Here is an 18,906-nt window from a genome sequence, read left to right as displayed (position 1 = left end):
CTATGTAACATAACATGGGGGGGGGGGGGGGGTCTCCTGGCTGTTCACACAGGTGTGTCATTGCTGTACATTGACCATGCATTGCTTCTGTGGTATTGCAAAGGCAAAGACAAATGCTTCCAGCCATCCATTGCACTAATGGATTGGTCATCAGCTGGCTGTCTATGTCCCGCATCAATATAGACCAAAGTACAGAGGGTTAGGCTATGCTATTGTGCACCTACCTGATGCATCAGAAGGTGCGAGGCCCTTGCTAAATTCTGTGCACAGACTTTGAGATCTATACTTTAGACTGTATCTAAACCTGCTCCAACATGGACTGACATTCTGGCCTACTTTCAGCCGATGCGACTTGTCTGTCGCTGAACAGTCGCTTTTTATGTATTCAGCACCTATGTATAATGTTGTAAAAATGCTCTAGAAGCTAAAGTCGCAGAAATGTCACACATATTCGGCCTGCAACTTTCTGTGCGACAAATTCAGACAGGAAAAATCAGTATAAACCTTAGAAAATTATCCCCCAGTGTCTCCATCTGCTGGCGGTATTGAATAAGCATTGCTGCACTGATGGGGTATGCATTAGACGAAAAAAAAGAAGAAAAAGAAGAATAATACGCCCAGAAAAGAGGCGAAAAGGAGAAAAACGTAAAAAAACGTGAAAAAAAAGTAAGAGGAAGAGAAGGGAAAAAAAGGTGGAAATGGGTTTAAAAGTGATTTCGGCGGAGAATATATATATATATATATATATATATATATATATATATATATATACGCGCACACACACACATATATATAAACGTATTCTCCGTTGAGATATTGCAGCCGCTGCTGTGTCCAGGCCCAGGAGCCTTAGCACTGTGCTGTGATGTCACTCAATACCACTGACATCACTAGGTGTAAACAACATCTCTCCTTTGCTGTGTATGTGACTATGGAGCTGTTTGGTGATGTCGTCTATTATGGCCTTCATAGAAGCAACAGGAGATTGTTGCATCCATCTAGAACCCTCAGAACTACAGTGCTATGATGTCACTCACTTCCACAGGCCTTGCAGAGTGTAAACAACAACAACCCAGCTTTGTTGTGTATGTAACCATAGGGATTTGTGATGTCACCTAGAACCTTCACAGCAGCGACAGCTTTATGAGGAGCATCAGCACTGCTCTGCCTGAGCAGAACCATCACCGCCATAGGTTGTCAAATAACCCGGATTTAACCCACACAGGTAAGTCCAATGGGGTGCAGGCATGTCCTCTATGCTTACAGCTTCCCGTGGGTGTTGGTTTGATACCGTTTGGGGACAGCCAAGGAGGCATCTGCAGGCAACAAAGGTAGGTGTGTGCTTGTGTGTGTGTTTCCTATGCAGATCCTAAGCCCAGTGTCACATGCAAGTAGGAGGAGTAAGAAGGGTTCCTGGCAAATCCGGGTTATGGATTGCATTTAAAAAGGCCCCGTGGGAGTGCAATGGGCCCCTGTCTTGCTGCTTAGCAATAATGGTATGGGTTTAGGTTCTGCTGTGTGTACTGGTGGTTGACTGCCCCCCAGCCCAGAGTGTGCATGGAAAATTGTCTGGCAGCCTCCCTGACAGCAAGCAGTGATAGTGCCCATGAAGGGGACCTTGTTGGGCCCGCCCCTTTCACGGTTATCGCTTCTCGGCCTTTTGGCTAAGATCAAGTGTAGTATCTGTTCTTATCAGTTTAATATCTGATACGTCCCCTATCTGGGGACCATATATTAAATGGATTTTTGAGAACGGGGGCCGATTTCGAAGCTTGCTTCCGTCGCCCTATGCATTGACCCGATATGGCAGTATCTTCGGGTACAGTGCACCACCCCCTTACAGGGTTAAAAAGAAAGATTCCTACTTTCATTGCTACCTGCTTGCTGGCTAGCCAGCTAGCCAGCCCTGTGGGCCTTGCTGCTGCTGCAGCCAAAAAACAAAAGGTGGTGCTGCTGCTGCTGCTTCTGCTGCTTCTGCTTGTGTCTGGCCGCTGTTGGAGCGTCCAGGCACAGGACTTCTGCTGCTGCTGACTAAATGGCCTCCTTAATTGGATCATTTGAGTAGCCAGCACACCTGTGCAGGTAGGGCATGACATGATAGGCAGCTGCCTTGATAGCGGGTGGGTGCTGAATGTTCCTAATTGACAAAATAAGATTAATGCTTATGAAGAAATATAAAATCTCATCCCTTCCCCAATATCGCGCCACACCCCTACCCCTTAATTCCCTGGTTGAACTTGATGGACATATGTCTTTTTTCGACCGTACTAACTATGTAACTATGTAACATAACATGGGGGGGGGGGGGTCTCCTGGCTGTTCACACAGGTGTGTCATTGCTGTACATTGACCATGCATTGCTTCTGTGGTATTGCAAAGGCAAAGACAAATGCTTCCAGCCATCCATTGCACTAATGGATTGGTCATCAGCTGGCTGTCTATGTCCCGCATCAATATAGACCAAAGTACAGAGGGTTAGGCTATGCTATTGTGCACCTACCTGATGCATCAGAAGGTGCGAGGCCCTTGCTAAATTCTGTGCACAGACTTTGAGATCTATACTTTAGACTGTATTTAAACCTGCTCCAACATGGACTGACATTCTGGCCTACTTTCAGCCGATGCGACTTGTCTGTCGCTGAACAGTCGCTTTTTATGTATTCAGCACCTATGTATAATGTTGTAAAAATGCTCTAGAAGCTAAAGTCGCAGAAATGTCACACATATTCGGCCTGCAACTTTCTGTGCGACAAATTCAGACAGGAAAAATCAGTATAAATCCTTAGAAAATTATCCCCCAGTGTCTCCATCTGCTGGCGGTATTGAATAAGCATTGCTGCACTGATGGGGTATGCATTAGACGAAAAAAAAGAAGAAAAAGAAGAATAATACGCCCAGAAAAGAGGCGAAAAGGAGAAAAACGTAAAAAAACGTGAAAAAAAAGTAAGAGGAAGAGAAGGGAAAAAAAGGTGGAAATGGGTTTAAAAGTGATTTCGGCGGAGAAATATATATATATATATATATATATATATATATATATATATATATATACGCGCACACACACACATATATATAAACGTATTCTCCGTTGAGATATTGCAGCCGCTGCTGTGTCCAGGCCCAGGAGCCTTAGCACTGTGCTGTGATGTCACTCAATACCACTGACATCACTAGGTGTAAACAACATCTCTCCTTTGCTGTGTATGTGACTATGGAGCTGTTTGGTGATGTCGTCTATTATGGCCTTCATAGAAGCAACAGGAGATTGTTGCATCCATCTAGAACCCTCAGAACTACAGTGCTATGATGTCACTCACTTCCACAGGCCTTGCAGAGTGTAAACAACAACAACCCAGCTTTGTTGTGTATGTAACCATAGGGATTTGTGATGTCACCTAGAACCTTCACAGCAGCGACAGCTTTATGAGGAGCATCAGCACTGCTCTGCCTGAGCAGAACCATCACCGCCATAGGTTGTCAAATAACCCGGATTTAACCCACACAGGTAAGTCCAATGGGGTGCAGGCATGTCCTCTATGCTTACAGCTTCCCGTGGGTGTTGGTTTGATACCGTTTGGGGACAGCCAAGGAGGCATCTGCAGGCAACAAAGGTAGGTGTGTGCTTGTGTGTGTGTTTCCTATGCAGATCCTAAGCCCAGTGTCACATGCAAGTAGGAGGAGTAAGAAGGGTTCCTGGCAAATCCGGGTTATGGATTGCATTTAAAAAGGCCCCGTGGGAGTGCAATGGGCCCCTGTCTTGCTGCTTAGCAATAATGGTATGGGTTTAGGTTCTGCTGTGTGTACTGGTGGTTGACTGCCCCCCAGCCCAGAGTGTGCATGGAAAATTGTCTGGCAGCCTCCCTGACAGCAAGCAGTGATAGTGCCCATGAAGGGGACCTTGTTGGGCCCGCCCCTTTCACGGTTATCGCTTCTCGGCCTTTTGGCTAAGATCAAGTGTAGTATCTGTTCTTATCAGTTTAATATCTGATACGTCCCCTATCTGGGGACCATATATTAAATGGATTTTTGAGAACGGGGGCCGATTTCGAAGCTTGCTTCCGTCGCCCTATGCATTGACCCGATATGGCAGTATCTTCGGGTACAGTGCACCACCCCCTTACAGGGTTAAAAAGAAAGATTCCTACTTTCATTGCTACCTGCTTGCTGGCTAGCCAGCTAGCCAGCCCTGTGGGCCTTGCTGCTGCTGCAGCCAAAAAACAAAAGGTGGTGCTGCTGCTGCTGCTTCTGCTGCTTCTGCTTGTGTCTGGCCGCTGTTGGAGCGTCCAGGCACAGGACTTCTGCTGCTGCTGACTAAATGGCCTCCTTAATTGGATCATTTGAGTAGCCAGCACACCTGTGCAGGTAGGGCATGACATGATAGGCAGCTGCCTTGATAGCGGGTGGGTGCTGAATGTTCCTAATTGACAAAATAAGATTAATGCTTATGAAGAAATATAAAATCTCATCCCTTCCCCAATATCGCGCCACACCCCTACCCCTTAATTCCCTGGTTGAACTTGATGGACATATGTCTTTTTTCGACCGTACTAACTATGTAACTATGTAACATAACATGGGGGGGTCTCCTGGCTGTTCACACAGGTGTGTCATTGCTGTACATTGACCATGCATTGCTTCTGTGGTATTGCAAAGGCAAAGACAAATGCTTCCAGCCATCCATTGCACTAATGGATTGGTCATCAGCTGGCTGTCTATGTCCCGCATCAATATAGACCAAAGTACAGAGGGTTAGGCTATGCTATTGTGCACCTACCTGATGCATCAGAAGGTGCGAGGCCCTTGCTAAATTCTGTGCACAGACTTTGAGATCTATACTTTAGACTGTATCTAAACCTGCTCCAACATGGACTGACATTCTGGCCTACTTTCAGCCGATGCGACTTGTCTGTCGCTGAACAGTCGCTTTTTATGTATTCAGCACCTATGTATAATGTTGTAAAAATGCTCTAGAAGCTAAAGTCGCAGAAATGTCACACATATTCGGCCTGCAACTTTCTGTGCGACAAATTCAGACAGGAAAAATCAGTATAAATCCTTAGAAAATTATCCCCCAGTGTCTCCATCTGCTGGCGGTATTGAATAAGCATTGCTGCACTGATGGGGTATGCATTAGACGAAAAAAAAGAAGAAAAAGAAGAATAATACGCCCAGAAAAGAGGCGAAAAGGAGAAAAACGTAAAAAAACGTGAAAAAAAAGTAAGAGGAAGAGAAGGGAAAAAAAGGTGGAAATGGGTTTAAAAGTGATTTCGGCGGAGAAATATATATATATATATATATATATATATATATATATATATATATATATATATATATATACGCGCACACACACACATATATATAAACGTATTCTCCGTTGAGATATTGCAGCCGCTGCTGTGTCCAGGCCCAGGAGCCTTAGCACTGTGCTGTGATGTCACTCAATACCACTGACATCACTAGGTGTAAACAACATCTCTCCTTTGCTGTGTATGTGACTATGGAGCTGTTTGGTGATGTCGTCTATTATGGCCTTCATAGAAGCAACAGGAGATTGTTGCATCCATCTAGAACCCTCAGAACTACAGTGCTATGATGTCACTCACTTCCACAGGCCTTGCAGAGTGTAAACAACAACAACCCAGCTTTGTTGTGTATGTAACCATAGGGATTTGTGATGTCACCTAGAACCTTCACAGCAGCGACAGCTTTATGAGGAGCATCAGCACTGCTCTGCCTGAGCAGAACCATCACCGCCATAGGTTGTCAAATAACCCGGATTTAACCCACACAGGTAAGTCCAATGGGGTGCAGGCATGTCCTCTATGCTTACAGCTTCCCGTGGGTGTTGGTTTGATACCGTTTGGGGACAGCCAAGGAGGCATCTGCAGGCAACAAAGGTAGGTGTGTGCTTGTGTGTGTGTTTCCTATGCAGATCCTAAGCCCAGTGTCACATGCAAGTAGGAGGAGTAAGAAGGGTTCCTGGCAAATCCGGGTTATGGATTGCATTTAAAAAGGCCCCGTGGGAGTGCAATGGGCCCCTGTCTTGCTGCTTAGCAATAATGGTATGGGTTTAGGTTCTGCTGTGTGTACTGGTGGTTGACTGCCCCCCAGCCCAGAGTGTGCATGGAAAATTGTCTGGCAGCCTCCCTGACAGCAAGCAGTGATAGTGCCCATGAAGGGGACCTTGTTGGGCCCGCCCCTTTCACGGTTATCGCTTCTCGGCCTTTTGGCTAAGATCAAGTGTAGTATCTGTTCTTATCAGTTTAATATCTGATACGTCCCCTATCTGGGGACCATATATTAAATGGATTTTTGAGAACGGGGGCCGATTTCGAAGCTTGCTTCCGTCGCCCTATGCATTGACCCGATATGGCAGTATCTTCGGGTACAGTGCACCACCCCCTTACAGGGTTAAAAAGAAAGATTCCTACTTTCATTGCTACCTGCTTGCTGGCTAGCCAGCTAGCCAGCCCTGTGGGCCTTGCTGCTGCTGCAGCCAAAAAACAAAAGGTGGTGCTGCTGCTGCTGCTTCTGCTGCTTCTGCTTGTGTCTGGCCGCTGTTGGAGCGTCCAGGCACAGGACTTCTGCTGCTGCTGACTAAATGGCCTCCTTAATTGGATCATTTGAGTAGCCAGCACACCTGTGCAGGTAGGGCATGACATGATAGGCAGCTGCCTTGATAGCGGGTGGGTGCTGAATGTTCCTAATTGACAAAATAAGATTAATGCTTATGAAGAAATATAAAATCTCATCCCTTCCCCAATATCGCGCCACACCCCTACCCCTTAATTCCCTGGTTGAACTTGATGGACATATGTCTTTTTTCGACCGTACTAACTATGTAACTATGTAACATAACATGGGGGGGGGGGGGGGGTCTCCTGGCTGTTCACACAGGTGTGTCATTGCTGTACATTGACCATGCATTGCTTCTGTGGTATTGCAAAGGCAAAGACAAATGCTTCCAGCCATCCATTGCACTAATGGATTGGTCATCAGCTGGCTGTCTATGTCCCGCATCAATATAGACCAAAGTACAGAGGGTTAGGCTATGCTATTGTGCACCTACCTGATGCATCAGAAGGTGCGAGGCCCTTGCTAAATTCTGTGCACAGACTTTGAGATCTATACTTTAGACTGTATCTAAACCTGCTCCAACATGGACTGACATTCTGGCCTACTTTCAGCCGATGCGACTTGTCTGTCGCTGAACAGTCGCTTTTTATGTATTCAGCACCTATGTATAATGTTGTAAAAATGCTCTAGAAGCTAAAGTCGCAGAAATGTCACACATATTCGGCCTGCAACTTTCTGTGCGACAAATTCAGACAGGAAAAATCAGTATAAATCCTTAGAAAATTATCCCCCAGTGTCTCCATCTGCTGGCGGTATTGAATAAGCATTGCTGCACTGATGGGGTATGCATTAGACGAAAAAAAAGAAGAAAAAGAAGAATAATACGCCCAGAAAAGAGGCGAAAAGGAGAAAAACGTAAAAAAACGTGAAAAAAAAGTAAGAGGAAGAGAAGGGAAAAAAAGGTGGAAATGGGTTTAAAAGTGATTTCGGCGGAGAAATATATATATATATATATATATATATATATATATATATACGCGCACACACACACATATATATAAACGTATTCTCCGTTGAGATATTGCAGCCGCTGCTGTGTCCAGGCCCAGGAGCCTTAGCACTGTGCTGTGATGTCACTCAATACCACTGACATCACTAGGTGTAAACAACATCTCTCCTTTGCTGTGTATGTGACTATGGAGCTGTTTGGTGATGTCGTCTATTATGGCCTTCATAGAAGCAACAGGAGATTGTTGCATCCATCTAGAACCCTCAGAACTACAGTGCTATGATGTCACTCACTTCCACAGGCCTTGCAGAGTGTAAACAACAACAACCCAGCTTTGTTGTGTATGTAACCATAGGGATTTGTGATGTCACCTAGAACCTTCACAGCAGCGACAGCTTTATGAGGAGCATCAGCACTGCTCTGCCTGAGCAGAACCATCACCGCCATAGGTTGTCAAATAACCCGGATTTAACCCACACAGGTAAGTCCAATGGGGTGCAGGCATGTCCTCTATGCTTACAGCTTCCCGTGGGTGTTGGTTTGATACCGTTTGGGGACAGCCAAGGAGGCATCTGCAGGCAACAAAGGTAGGTGTGTGCTTGTGTGTGTGTTTCCTATGCAGATCCTAAGCCCAGTGTCACATGCAAGTAGGAGGAGTAAGAAGGGTTCCTGGCAAATCCGGGTTATGGATTGCATTTAAAAAGGCCCCGTGGGAGTGCAATGGGCCCCTGTCTTGCTGCTTAGCAATAATGGTATGGGTTTAGGTTCTGCTGTGTGTACTGGTGGTTGACTGCCCCCCAGCCCAGAGTGTGCATGGAAAATTGTCTGGCAGCCTCCCTGACAGCAAGCAGTGATAGTGCCCATGAAGGGGACCTTGTTGGGCCCGCCCCTTTCACGGTTATCGCTTCTCGGCCTTTTGGCTAAGATCAAGTGTAGTATCTGTTCTTATCAGTTTAATATCTGATACGTCCCCTATCTGGGGACCATATATTAAATGGATTTTTGAGAACAGGGGCCGATTTCGAAGCTTGCTTCCGTCGCCCTATGCATTGACCCGATATGGCAGTATCTTCGGGTACAGTGCACCACCCCCTTACAGGGTTAAAAAGAAAGATTCCTACTTTCATTGCTACCTGCTTGCTGGCTAGCCAGCTAGCCAGCCCTGTGGGCCTTGCTGCTGCTGCAGCCAAAAAACAAAAGGTGGTGCTGCTGCTGCTGCTTCTGCTGCTTCTGCTTGTGTCTGGCCGCTGTTGGAGCGTCCAGGCACAGGACTTCTGCTGCTGCTGACTAAATGGCCTCCTTAATTGGATCATTTGAGTAGCCAGCACACCTGTGCAGGTAGGGCATGACATGATAGGCAGCTGCCTTGATAGCGGGTGGGTGCTGAATGTTCCTAATTGACAAAATAAGATTAATGCTTATGAAGAAATATAAAATCTCATCCCTTCCCCAATATCGCGCCACACCCCTACCCCTTAATTCCCTGGTTGAACTTGATGGACATATGTCTTTTTTCGACCGTACTAACTATGTAACTATGTAACATAACATGGGGGGGGGGGGGGGGGGGGTCTCCTGGCTGTTCACACAGGTGTGTCATTGCTGTACATTGACCATGCATTGCTTCTGTGGTATTGCAAAGGCAAAGACAAATGCTTCCAGCCATCCATTGCACTAATGGATTGGTCATCAGCTGGCTGTCTATGTCCCGCATCAATATAGACCAAAGTACAGAGGGTTAGGCTATGCTATTGTGCACCTACCTGATGCATCAGAAGGTGCGAGGCCCTTGCTAAATTCTGTGCACAGACTTTGAGATCTATACTTTAGACTGTATCTAAACCTGCTCCAACATGGACTGACATTCTGGCCTACTTTCAGCCGATGCGACTTGTGTGTCGCTGAACAGTCGCTTTTTATGTATTCAGCACCCCTATGTATAATGTTGTAAAAATGCTCTAGAAGCTAAAGTCGCAGAAATGTCACACATATTCGGCCTGCAACTTTCTGTGCGACAAATTCAGACAGGAAAAATCAGTATAAATCCTTAGAAAATTATCCCCCAGTGTCTCCATCTGCTGGCGGTATTGAATAAGCATTGCTGCACTGATGGGGTATGCATTAGACGAAAAAAAAGAAGAAAAAGAAGAATAATACGCCCAGAAAAGAGGCGAAAAGGAGAAAAACGTAAAAAAACGTGAAAAAAAAGTAAGAGGAAGAGAAGGGAAAAAAAGGTGGAAATGGGTTTAAAAGTGATTTCGGCGGAGAAATATATATATATATATATATATATATATATATATATATATATATATACGCGCACACACACACATATATATAAACGTATTCTCCGTTGAGATATTGCAGCCGCTGCTGTGTCCAGGCCCAGGAGCCTTAGCACTGTGCTGTGATGTCACTCAATACCACTGACATCACTAGGTGTAAACAACATCTCTCCTTTGCTGTGTATGTGACTATGGAGCTGTTTGGTGATGTCGTCTATTATGGCCTTCATAGAAGCAACAGGAGATTGTTGCATCCATCTAGAACCCTCAGAACTACAGTGCTATGATGTCACTCACTTCCACAGGCCTTGCAGAGTGTAAACAACAACAACCCAGCTTTGTTGTGTATGTAACCATAGGGATTTGTGATGTCACCTAGAACCTTCACAGCAGCGACAGCTTTATGAGGAGCATCAGCACTGCTCTGCCTGAGCAGAACCATCACCGCCATAGGTTGTCAAATAACCCGGATTTAACCCACACAGGTAAGTCCAATGGGGTGCAGGCATGTCCTCTATGCTTACAGCTTCCCGTGGGTGTTGGTTTGATACCGTTTGGGGACAGCCAAGGAGGCATCTGCAGGCAACAAAGGTAGGTGTGTGCTTGTGTGTGTGTTTCCTATGCAGATCCTAAGCCCAGTGTCACATGCAAGTAGGAGGAGTAAGAAGGGTTCCTGGCAAATCCGGGTTATGGATTGCATTTAAAAAGGCCCCGTGGGAGTGCAATGGGCCCCTGTCTTGCTGCTTAGCAATAATGGTATGGGTTTAGGTTCTGCTGTGTGTACTGGTGGTTGACTGCCCCCCAGCCCAGAGTGTGCATGGAAAATTGTCTGGCAGCCTCCCTGACAGCAAGCAGTGATAGTGCCCATGAAGGGGACCTTGTTGGGCCCGCCCCTTTCACGGTTATCGCTTCTCGGCCTTTTGGCTAAGATCAAGTGTAGTATCTGTTCTTATCAGTTTAATATCTGATACGTCCCCTATCTGGGGACCATATATTAAATGGATTTTTGAGAACGGGGGCCGATTTCGAAGCTTGCTTCCGTCGCCCTATGCATTGACCCGATATGGCAGTATCTTCGGGTACAGTGCACCACCCCCTTACAGGGTTAAAAAGAAAGATTCCTACTTTCATTGCTACCTGCTTGCTGGCTAGCCAGCTAGCCAGCCCTGTGGGCCTTGCTGCTGCTGCAGCCAAAAAACAAAAGGTGGTGCTGCTGCTGCTGCTTCTGCTGCTTCTGCTTGTGTCTGGCCGCTGTTGGAGCGTCCAGGCACAGGACTTCTGCTGCTGCTGACTAAATGGCCTCCTTAATTGGATCATTTGAGTAGCCAGCACACCTGTGCAGGTAGGGCATGACATGATAGGCAGCTGCCTTGATAGCGGGTGGGTGCTGAATGTTCCTAATTGACAAAATAAGATTAATGCTTATGAAGAAATATAAAATCTCATCCCTTCCCCAATATCGCGCCACACCCCTACCCCTTAATTCCCTGGTTGAACTTGATGGACATATGTCTTTTTTCGACCGTACTAACTATGTAACTATGTAACATAACATGGGGGGGGGGGGGGGGGGTCTCCTGGCTGTTCACACAGGTGTGTCATTGCTGTACATTGACCATGCATTGCTTCTGTGGTATTGCAAAGGCAAAGACAAATGCTTCCAGCCATCCATTGCACTAATGGATTGGTCATCAGCTGGCTGTCTATGTCCCGCATCAATATAGACCAAAGTACAGAGGGTTAGGCTATGCTATTGTGCACCTACCTGATGCATCAGAAGGTGCGAGGCCCTTGCTAAATTCTGTGCACAGACTTTGAGATCTATACTTTAGACTGTATCTAAACCTGCTCCAACATGGACTGACATTCTGGCCTACTTTCAGCCGATGCGACTTGTCTGTCGCTGAACAGTCGCTTTTTATGTATTCAGCACCTATGTATAATGTTGTAAAAATGCTCTAGAAGCTAAAGTCGCAGAAATGTCACACATATTCGGCCTGCAACTTTCTGTGCGACAAATTCAGACAGGAAAAATCAGTATAAATCCTTAGAAAATTATCCCCCAGTGTCTCCATCTGCTGGCGGTATTGAATAAGCATTGCTGCACTGATGGGGTATGCATTAGACGAAAAAAAAGAAGAAAAAGAAGAATAATACGCCCAGAAAAGAGGCGAAAAGGAGAAAAACGTAAAAAAACGTGAAAAAAAAGTAAGAGGAAGAGAAGGGAAAAAAAGGTGGAAATGGGTTTAAAAGTGATTTCGGCGGAGAAATATATATATATATATATATATATATATATATATATATATATATATACGCGCACACACACACATATATATAAACGTATTCTCCGTTGAGATATTGCAGCCGCTGCTGTGTCCAGGCCCAGGAGCCTTAGCACTGTGCTGTGATGTCACTCAATACCACTGACATCACTAGGTGTAAACAACATCTCTCCTTTGCTGTGTATGTGACTATGGAGCTGTTTGGTGATGTCGTCTATTATGGCCTTCATAGAAGCAACAGGAGATTGTTGCATCCATCTAGAACCCTCAGAACTACAGTGCTATGATGTCACTCACTTCCACAGGCCTTGCAGAGTGTAAACAACAACAACCCAGCTTTGTTGTGTATGTAACCATAGGGATTTGTGATGTCACCTAGAACCTTCACAGCAGCGACAGCTTTATGAGGAGCATCAGCACTGCTCTGCCTGAGCAGAACCATCACCGCCATAGGTTGTCAAATAACCCGGATTTAACCCACACAGGTAAGTCCAATGGGGTGCAGGCATGTCCTCTATGCTTACAGCTTCCCGTGGGTGTTGGTTTGATACCGTTTGGGGACAGCCAAGGAGGCATCTGCAGGCAACAAAGGTAGGTGTGTGCTTGTGTGTGTGTTTCCTATGCAGATCCTAAGCCCAGTGTCACATGCAAGTAGGAGGAGTAAGAAGGGTTCCTGGCAAATCCGGGTTATGGATTGCATTTAAAAAGGCCCCGTGGGAGTGCAATGGGCCCCTGTCTTGCTGCTTAGCAATAATGGTATGGGTTTAGGTTCTGCTGTGTGTACTGGTGGTTGACTGCCCCCCAGCCCAGAGTGTGCATGGAAAATTGTCTGGCAGCCTCCCTGACAGCAAGCAGTGATAGTGCCCATGAAGGGGACCTTGTTGGGCCCGCCCCTTTCACGGTTATCGCTTCTCGGCCTTTTGGCTAAGATCAAGTGTAGTATCTGTTCTTATCAGTTTAATATCTGATACGTCCCCTATCTGGGGACCATATATTAAATGGATTTTTGAGAACGGGGGCCGATTTCGAAGCTTGCTTCCGTCGCCCTATGCATTGACCCGATATGGCAGTATCTTCGGGTACAGTGCACCACCCCCTTACAGGGTTAAAAAGAAAGATTCCTACTTTCATTGCTACCTGCTTGCTGGCTAGCCAGCTAGCCAGCCCTGTGGGCCTTGCTGCTGCTGCAGCCAAAAAACAAAAGGTGGTGCTGCTGCTGCTGCTTCTGCTGCTTCTGCTTGTGTCTGGCCGCTGTTGGAGCGTCCAGGCACAGGACTTCTGCTGCTGCTGACTAAATGGCCTCCTTAATTGGATCATTTGAGTAGCCAGCACACCTGTGCAGGTAGGGCATGACATGATAGGCAGCTGCCTTGATAGCCGGGTGGGTGCTGAATGTTCCTAATTGACAAAATAAGATTAATGCTTATGAAGAAATATAAAATCTCATCCCTTCCCCAATATCGCGCCACACCCCTACCCCTTAATTCCCTGGTTGAACTTGATGGACATATGTCTTTTTTCGACCGTACTAACTATGTAACTATGTAACATAACATGGGGGGGGGGGGGGTCTCCTGGCTGTTCACACAGGTGTGTCATTGCTGTACATTGACCATGCATTGCTTCTGTGGTATTGCAAAGGCAAAGACAAATGCTTCCAGCCATCCATTGCACTAATGGATTGGTCATCAGCTGGCTGTCTATGTCCCGCATCAATATAGACCAAAGTACAGAGGGTTAGGCTATGCTATTGTGCACCTACCTGATGCATCAGAAGGTGCGAGGCCCTTGCTAAATTCTGTGCACAGACTTTGAGATCTATACTTTAGACTGTATCTAAACCTGCTCCAACATGGACTGACATTCTGGCCTACTTTCAGCCGATGCGACTTGTCTGTCGCTGAACAGTCGCTTTTTATGTATTCAGCACCTATGTATAATGTTGTAAAAATGCTCTAGAAGCTAAAGTCGCAGAAATGTCACACATATTCGGCCTGCAACTTTCTGTGCGACAAATTCAGACAGGAAAAATCAGTATAAATCCTTAGAAAATTATCCCCCAGTGTCTCCATCTGCTGGCGGTATTGAATAAGCATTGCTGCACTGATGGGGTATGCATTAGACGAAAAAAAAGAAGAAAAAGAAGAATAATACGCCCAGAAAAGAGGCGAAAAGGAGAAAAACGTAAAAAAACGTGAAAAAAAAGTAAGAGGAAGAGAAGGGAAAAAAAGGTGGAAATGGGTTTAAAAGTGATTTCGGCGGAGAAATATATATATATATATATATATATATATATATACGCGCACACACACACATATATATAAACGTATTCTCCGTTGAGATATTGCAGCCGCTGCTGTGTCCAGGCCCAGGAGCCTTAGCACTGTGCTGTGATGTCACTCAATACCACTGACATCACTAGGTGTAAACAACATCTCTCCTTTGCTGTGTATGTGACTATGGAGCTGTTTGGTGATGTCGTCTATTATGGCCTTCATAGAAGCAACAGGAGATTGTTGCATCCATCTAGAACCCTCAGAACTACAGTGCTATGATGTCACTCACTTCCACAGGCCTTGCAGAGTGTAAACAACAACAACCCAGCTTTGTTGTGTATGTAACCATAGGGATTTGTGATGTCACCTAGAACCTTCACAGCAGCGACAGCTTTATGAGGAGCATCAGCACTGCTCTGCCTGAGCAGAACCATCACCGCCATAGGTTGTCAAATAACCCGGATTTAACCCACACAGGTAAGTCCAATGGGGTGCAGGCATGTCCTCTATGCTTACAGCTTCCTGTGGGTGTTGGTTTGATACCGTTTGGGGACAGCCAAGGAGGCATCTGCAGGCAACAAAGGTAGGTGTGTGCTTGTGTGTGTGTTTCCTATGCAGATCCTAAGCCCAGTGTCACATGCAAGTAGGAGGAGTAAGAAGGGTTCCTGGCAAATCCGGGTTATGGATTGCATTTAAAAAGGCCCCGTGGGAGTGCAATGGGCCCCTGTCTTGCTGCTTAGCAATAATGGTATGGGTTTAGGTTCTGCTGTGTGTACTGGTGGTTGACTGCCCCCCAGCCCAGAGTGTGCATGGAAAATTGTCTGGCAGCCTCCCTGACAGCAAGCAGTGATAGTGCCCATGAAGGGGACCTTGTTGGGCCCGCCCCTTTCACGGTTATCGCTTCTCGGCCTTTTGGCTAAGATCAAGTGTAGTATCTGTTCTTATCAGTTTAATATCTGATACGTCCCCTATCTGGGGACCATATATTAAATGGATTTTTGAGAACGGGGGCCGATTTCGAAGCTTGCTTCCGTCGCCCTATGCATTGACCCGATATGGCAGTATCTTCGGGTACAGTGCACCACCCCCTTACAGGGTTAAAAAGAAAGATTCCTACTTTCATTGCTACCTGCTTGCTGGCTAGCCAGCTAGCCAGCCCTGTGGGCCTTGCTGCTGCTGCAGCCAAAAAACAAAAGGTGGTGCTGCTTCTGCTGCTTCTGCTTGTGTCTGGCCGCTGTTGGAGCGTCCAGGCACAGGACTTCTGCTGCTGCTGACTAAATGGCCTCCTTAATTGGATCATTTGAGTAGCCAGCACACCTGTGTAGGTAGGGCATGACATGATAGGCAGCTGCCTTGATAGCGGGTGGGTGCTGAATGTTCCTAATTGACAAAATAAGATTAATGCTTATGAAGAAATATAAAATCTCATCCCTTCCCCAATATCGCGCCACACCCCTACCCCTTAATTCCCTGGTTGAACTTGATGGACATATGTCTTTTTTCGACCGTACTAACTATGTAACTATGTAACATAACATGGGGGGGGGGGGGGGGGGGGTCTCCTGGCTGTTCACACAGGTGTGTCATTGCTGTACATTGACCATGCATTGCTTCTGTGGTATTGCAAAGGCAAAGACAAATGCTTCCAGCCATCCATTGCACTAATGGATTGGTCATCAGCTGGCTGTCTATGTCCCGCATCAATATAGACCAAAGTACAGAGGGTTAGGCTATGCTATTGTGCACCTACCTGATGCATCAGAAGGTGCGAGGCCCTTGCTAAATTCTGTGCACAGACTTTGAGATCTATACTTTAGACTGTATCTAAACCTGCTCCAACATGGACTGACATTCTGGCCTACTTTCAGCCGATGCGACTTGTCTGTCGCTGAACAGTCGCTTTTTATGTATTCAGCACCTATGTATAATGTTGTAAAAATGCTCTAGAAGCTAAAGTCGCAGAAATTTCAAACATATTCGGCCTGCAACTTTCTGTGCGACAAATTCAGACAGGAAAAATCAGTATAAATCCTTAGAAAATTATCCCCCAGTGTCTCCATCTGCTGGCGGTATTGAATAAGCATTGCTGCACTGATGGGGTATGCATTAGACGAAAAAAAAGAAGAAAAAGAAGAATAATACGCCCAGAAAAGAGGCGAAAAGGAGAAAAACGTAAAAAAACGTGAAAAAAAAGTAAGAGGAAGAGAAGGGAAAAAAAGGTGGAAATGGGTTTAAAAGTGATTTCGGCGGAGAAATATATATATATATATATATATATATATATATATATATATATACGCGCACACACACACATATATATAAACGTATTCTCCGTTGAGATATTGCAGCCGCTGCTGTGTCCAGGCCCAGGAGCCTTAGCACTGTGCTGTGATGTCACTCAATACCACTGACATCACTAGGTGTAAACAACATCTCTCCTTTGCTGTGTATGTGACTATGGAGCTGTTTGGTGATGTCGTCTATTACGGCCTTCATAGAAGCAACAGGAGATTGTTGCATCCATCTAGAACCCTCAGAACTACAGTGCTATGATGTCACTCACTTCCACAGGCCTTGCAGAGTGTAAACAACAACAACCCAGCTTTGTTGTGTATGTAACCATAGGGATTTGTGATGTCACCTAGAACCTTCACAGCAGCGACAGCTTTATGAGGAGCATCAGCACTGCTCTGCCTGAGCAGAACCATCACCGCCATAGGTTGTCAAATAACCCGGATTTAACCCACACAGGTAAGTCCAATGGGGTGCAGGCATGTCCTCTATGCTTACAGCTTCCCGTGGGTGTTGGTTTGATACCGTTTGGGGACAGCCAAGGAGGCATCTGCAGGCAACAAAGGTAGGTGTGTGCTTGTGTGTGTGTTTCCTATGCAGATCCTAAGCCCAGTGTCACATGCAAGTAGGAGGAGTAAGAAGGGTTCCTGGCAAATCCGGGTTATGGATTGCATTTAAAAAGGCCCCGTGGGAGTGCAATGGGCCCCTGTCTTGCTGCTTAGCAATAATGGTATGGGTTTAGGTTCTGCTGTGTGTACTGGTGGTTGACTGCCCCCCAGCCCAGAGTGTGCATGGAAAATTGTCTGGCAGCCTCCCTGACAGCAAGCAGTGATAGTGCCCATGAAGGGGACCTTGTTGGGCCCGCCCCTTTCACGGTTATCGCTTCTCGGCCTTTTGGCTAAGATCAAGTGTAGTATCTGTTCTTATCAGTTTAATATCTGATACGTCCCCTATCTGGGGACCATATATTAAATGGATTTTTGAGAACGGGGGCCGATTTCGAAGCTTGCTTCCGTCGCCCTATGCATTGACCCGATATGGCAGTATCTTCGGGTACAGTGCACCACCCCCTTACAGGGTTAAAAAGAAAGATTCCTACTTTCATTGCTACCTGCTTGCTGGCTAGCCAGCTAGCCAGCCCTGTGGGCCTTGCTGCTGCTGCAGCCAAAAAACAAAAGGTGGTGCTGCTGCTGCTGCTTCTGCTGCTTCTGCTTGTGTCTGGCCGCTGTTGGAGCGTCCAGGCACAGGACTTCTGCTGCTGCTGACTAAATGGCCTCCTTAATTGGATCATTTGAGTAGCCAGCACACCTGTGCAGGTAGGGCATGACATGATAGGCAGCTGCCTTGATAGCGGGTGGGTGCTGAATGTTCCTAATTGACAAAATAAGATTAATGCTTATGAAGAAATATAAAATCTCATCCCTTCCCCAATATCGCGCCACACCCCTACCCCTTAATTCCCTGGTTGAACTTGATGGACATATGTCTTTTTTCGACCGTACTAACTATGTAACTATGTAACATAACATGGGGGGGGGGGGGGGGGGGGGTCTCCTGGCTGTTCACACAGGTGTGTCATTGCTGTACATTGACCATGCATTGCTTCTGTGGTATTGCAAAGGCAAAGACAAATGCTTCCAGCCATCCATTGCACTAATGGATTGGTCATCAGCTGGCTGTCTATGTCCCGCATCAATATAGACCAAAGTACAGAGGGTTAGGCTATGCTATTGTGCACCTACCTGATGCATCAGAAGGTGCGAGGCCCTTGCTAAATTCTGTGCACAGACTTTGAGATCTATACTTTAGACTGTATCTAAACCTGCTCCAACATGGACTGACATTCTGGCCTACTTTCAGCCGATGCGACTTGTCTGTCGCTGAACAGTCGCTTTTTATGTATTCAGCACCTATGTATAATGTTGTAAAAATGCTCTAGAAGCTAAAGTCGCAGAAATGTCACACATATTCGGCCTGCAACTTTCTGTGCGACAAATTCAGACAGGAAAAATCAGTATAAATCCTTAGAAAATTATCCCCCAGTGTCTCCATCTGCTGGCGGTATTGAATAAGCATTGCTGCACTGATGGGGTATGCATTAGACGAAAAAAAAGAAGAAAAAGAAGAATAATACGCCCAGAAAAGAGGCGAAAAGGAGAAAAACGTAAAAAAACGTGAAAAAA

The 18,906-nt window shown here is 46.0% G+C and overlaps 8 non-coding genes across 8 annotated transcripts; all 8 read left to right on the top strand.

The window, feature by feature from the left end:
- The first annotated feature begins 1,644 nt into the window (after window positions 1-1,644).
- On the top strand, window positions 1,645-1,835 carry LOC130347955 (U2 spliceosomal RNA). Its single transcript, XR_008885795.1, has one exon. It is a non-coding gene; the product is annotated as a U2 spliceosomal RNA (small nuclear RNA).
- A 2,089-nt stretch (window positions 1,836-3,924) lies between these two features.
- Window positions 3,925-4,115, top strand: LOC130347954 (U2 spliceosomal RNA). The gene has a single exon (XR_008885794.1). It is a non-coding gene; the product is annotated as a U2 spliceosomal RNA (small nuclear RNA).
- A 2,095-nt stretch (window positions 4,116-6,210) lies between these two features.
- Window positions 6,211-6,401, top strand: LOC130347953 (U2 spliceosomal RNA). Its single transcript, XR_008885793.1, has one exon. It is a non-coding gene; the product is annotated as a U2 spliceosomal RNA (small nuclear RNA).
- Window positions 6,402-8,485: 2,084 nt separating this feature from the next.
- Window positions 8,486-8,676, top strand: LOC130347981 (U2 spliceosomal RNA). Its single transcript, XR_008885818.1, has one exon. It is a non-coding gene; the product is annotated as a U2 spliceosomal RNA (small nuclear RNA).
- Window positions 8,677-10,774: 2,098 nt separating this feature from the next.
- On the top strand, window positions 10,775-10,965 carry LOC130347952 (U2 spliceosomal RNA). Its single transcript, XR_008885792.1, has one exon. It is a non-coding gene; the product is annotated as a U2 spliceosomal RNA (small nuclear RNA).
- Window positions 10,966-13,059: 2,094 nt separating this feature from the next.
- LOC130347951 (U2 spliceosomal RNA) lies at window positions 13,060-13,250 on the top strand. Its single transcript, XR_008885791.1, has one exon. It is a non-coding gene; the product is annotated as a U2 spliceosomal RNA (small nuclear RNA).
- Window positions 13,251-15,327: 2,077 nt separating this feature from the next.
- LOC130347950 (U2 spliceosomal RNA) lies at window positions 15,328-15,518 on the top strand. Its single transcript, XR_008885790.1, has one exon. It is a non-coding gene; the product is annotated as a U2 spliceosomal RNA (small nuclear RNA).
- Window positions 15,519-17,601: 2,083 nt separating this feature from the next.
- Window positions 17,602-17,792, top strand: LOC130347949 (U2 spliceosomal RNA). Its single transcript, XR_008885789.1, has one exon. It is a non-coding gene; the product is annotated as a U2 spliceosomal RNA (small nuclear RNA).
- Window positions 17,793-18,906: the final 1,114 nt, after the last annotated feature.

The sequence above is a fragment of the Hyla sarda genome, unplaced genomic scaffold, assembly GCF_029499605.1.
Source record: "Hyla sarda isolate aHylSar1 unplaced genomic scaffold, aHylSar1.hap1 scaffold_857, whole genome shotgun sequence".
NCBI classification, from domain to species: domain Eukaryota; kingdom Metazoa; phylum Chordata; class Amphibia; order Anura; family Hylidae; genus Hyla; species Hyla sarda.
This window is presented reverse-complemented; position numbering and strand designations above follow the sequence as displayed.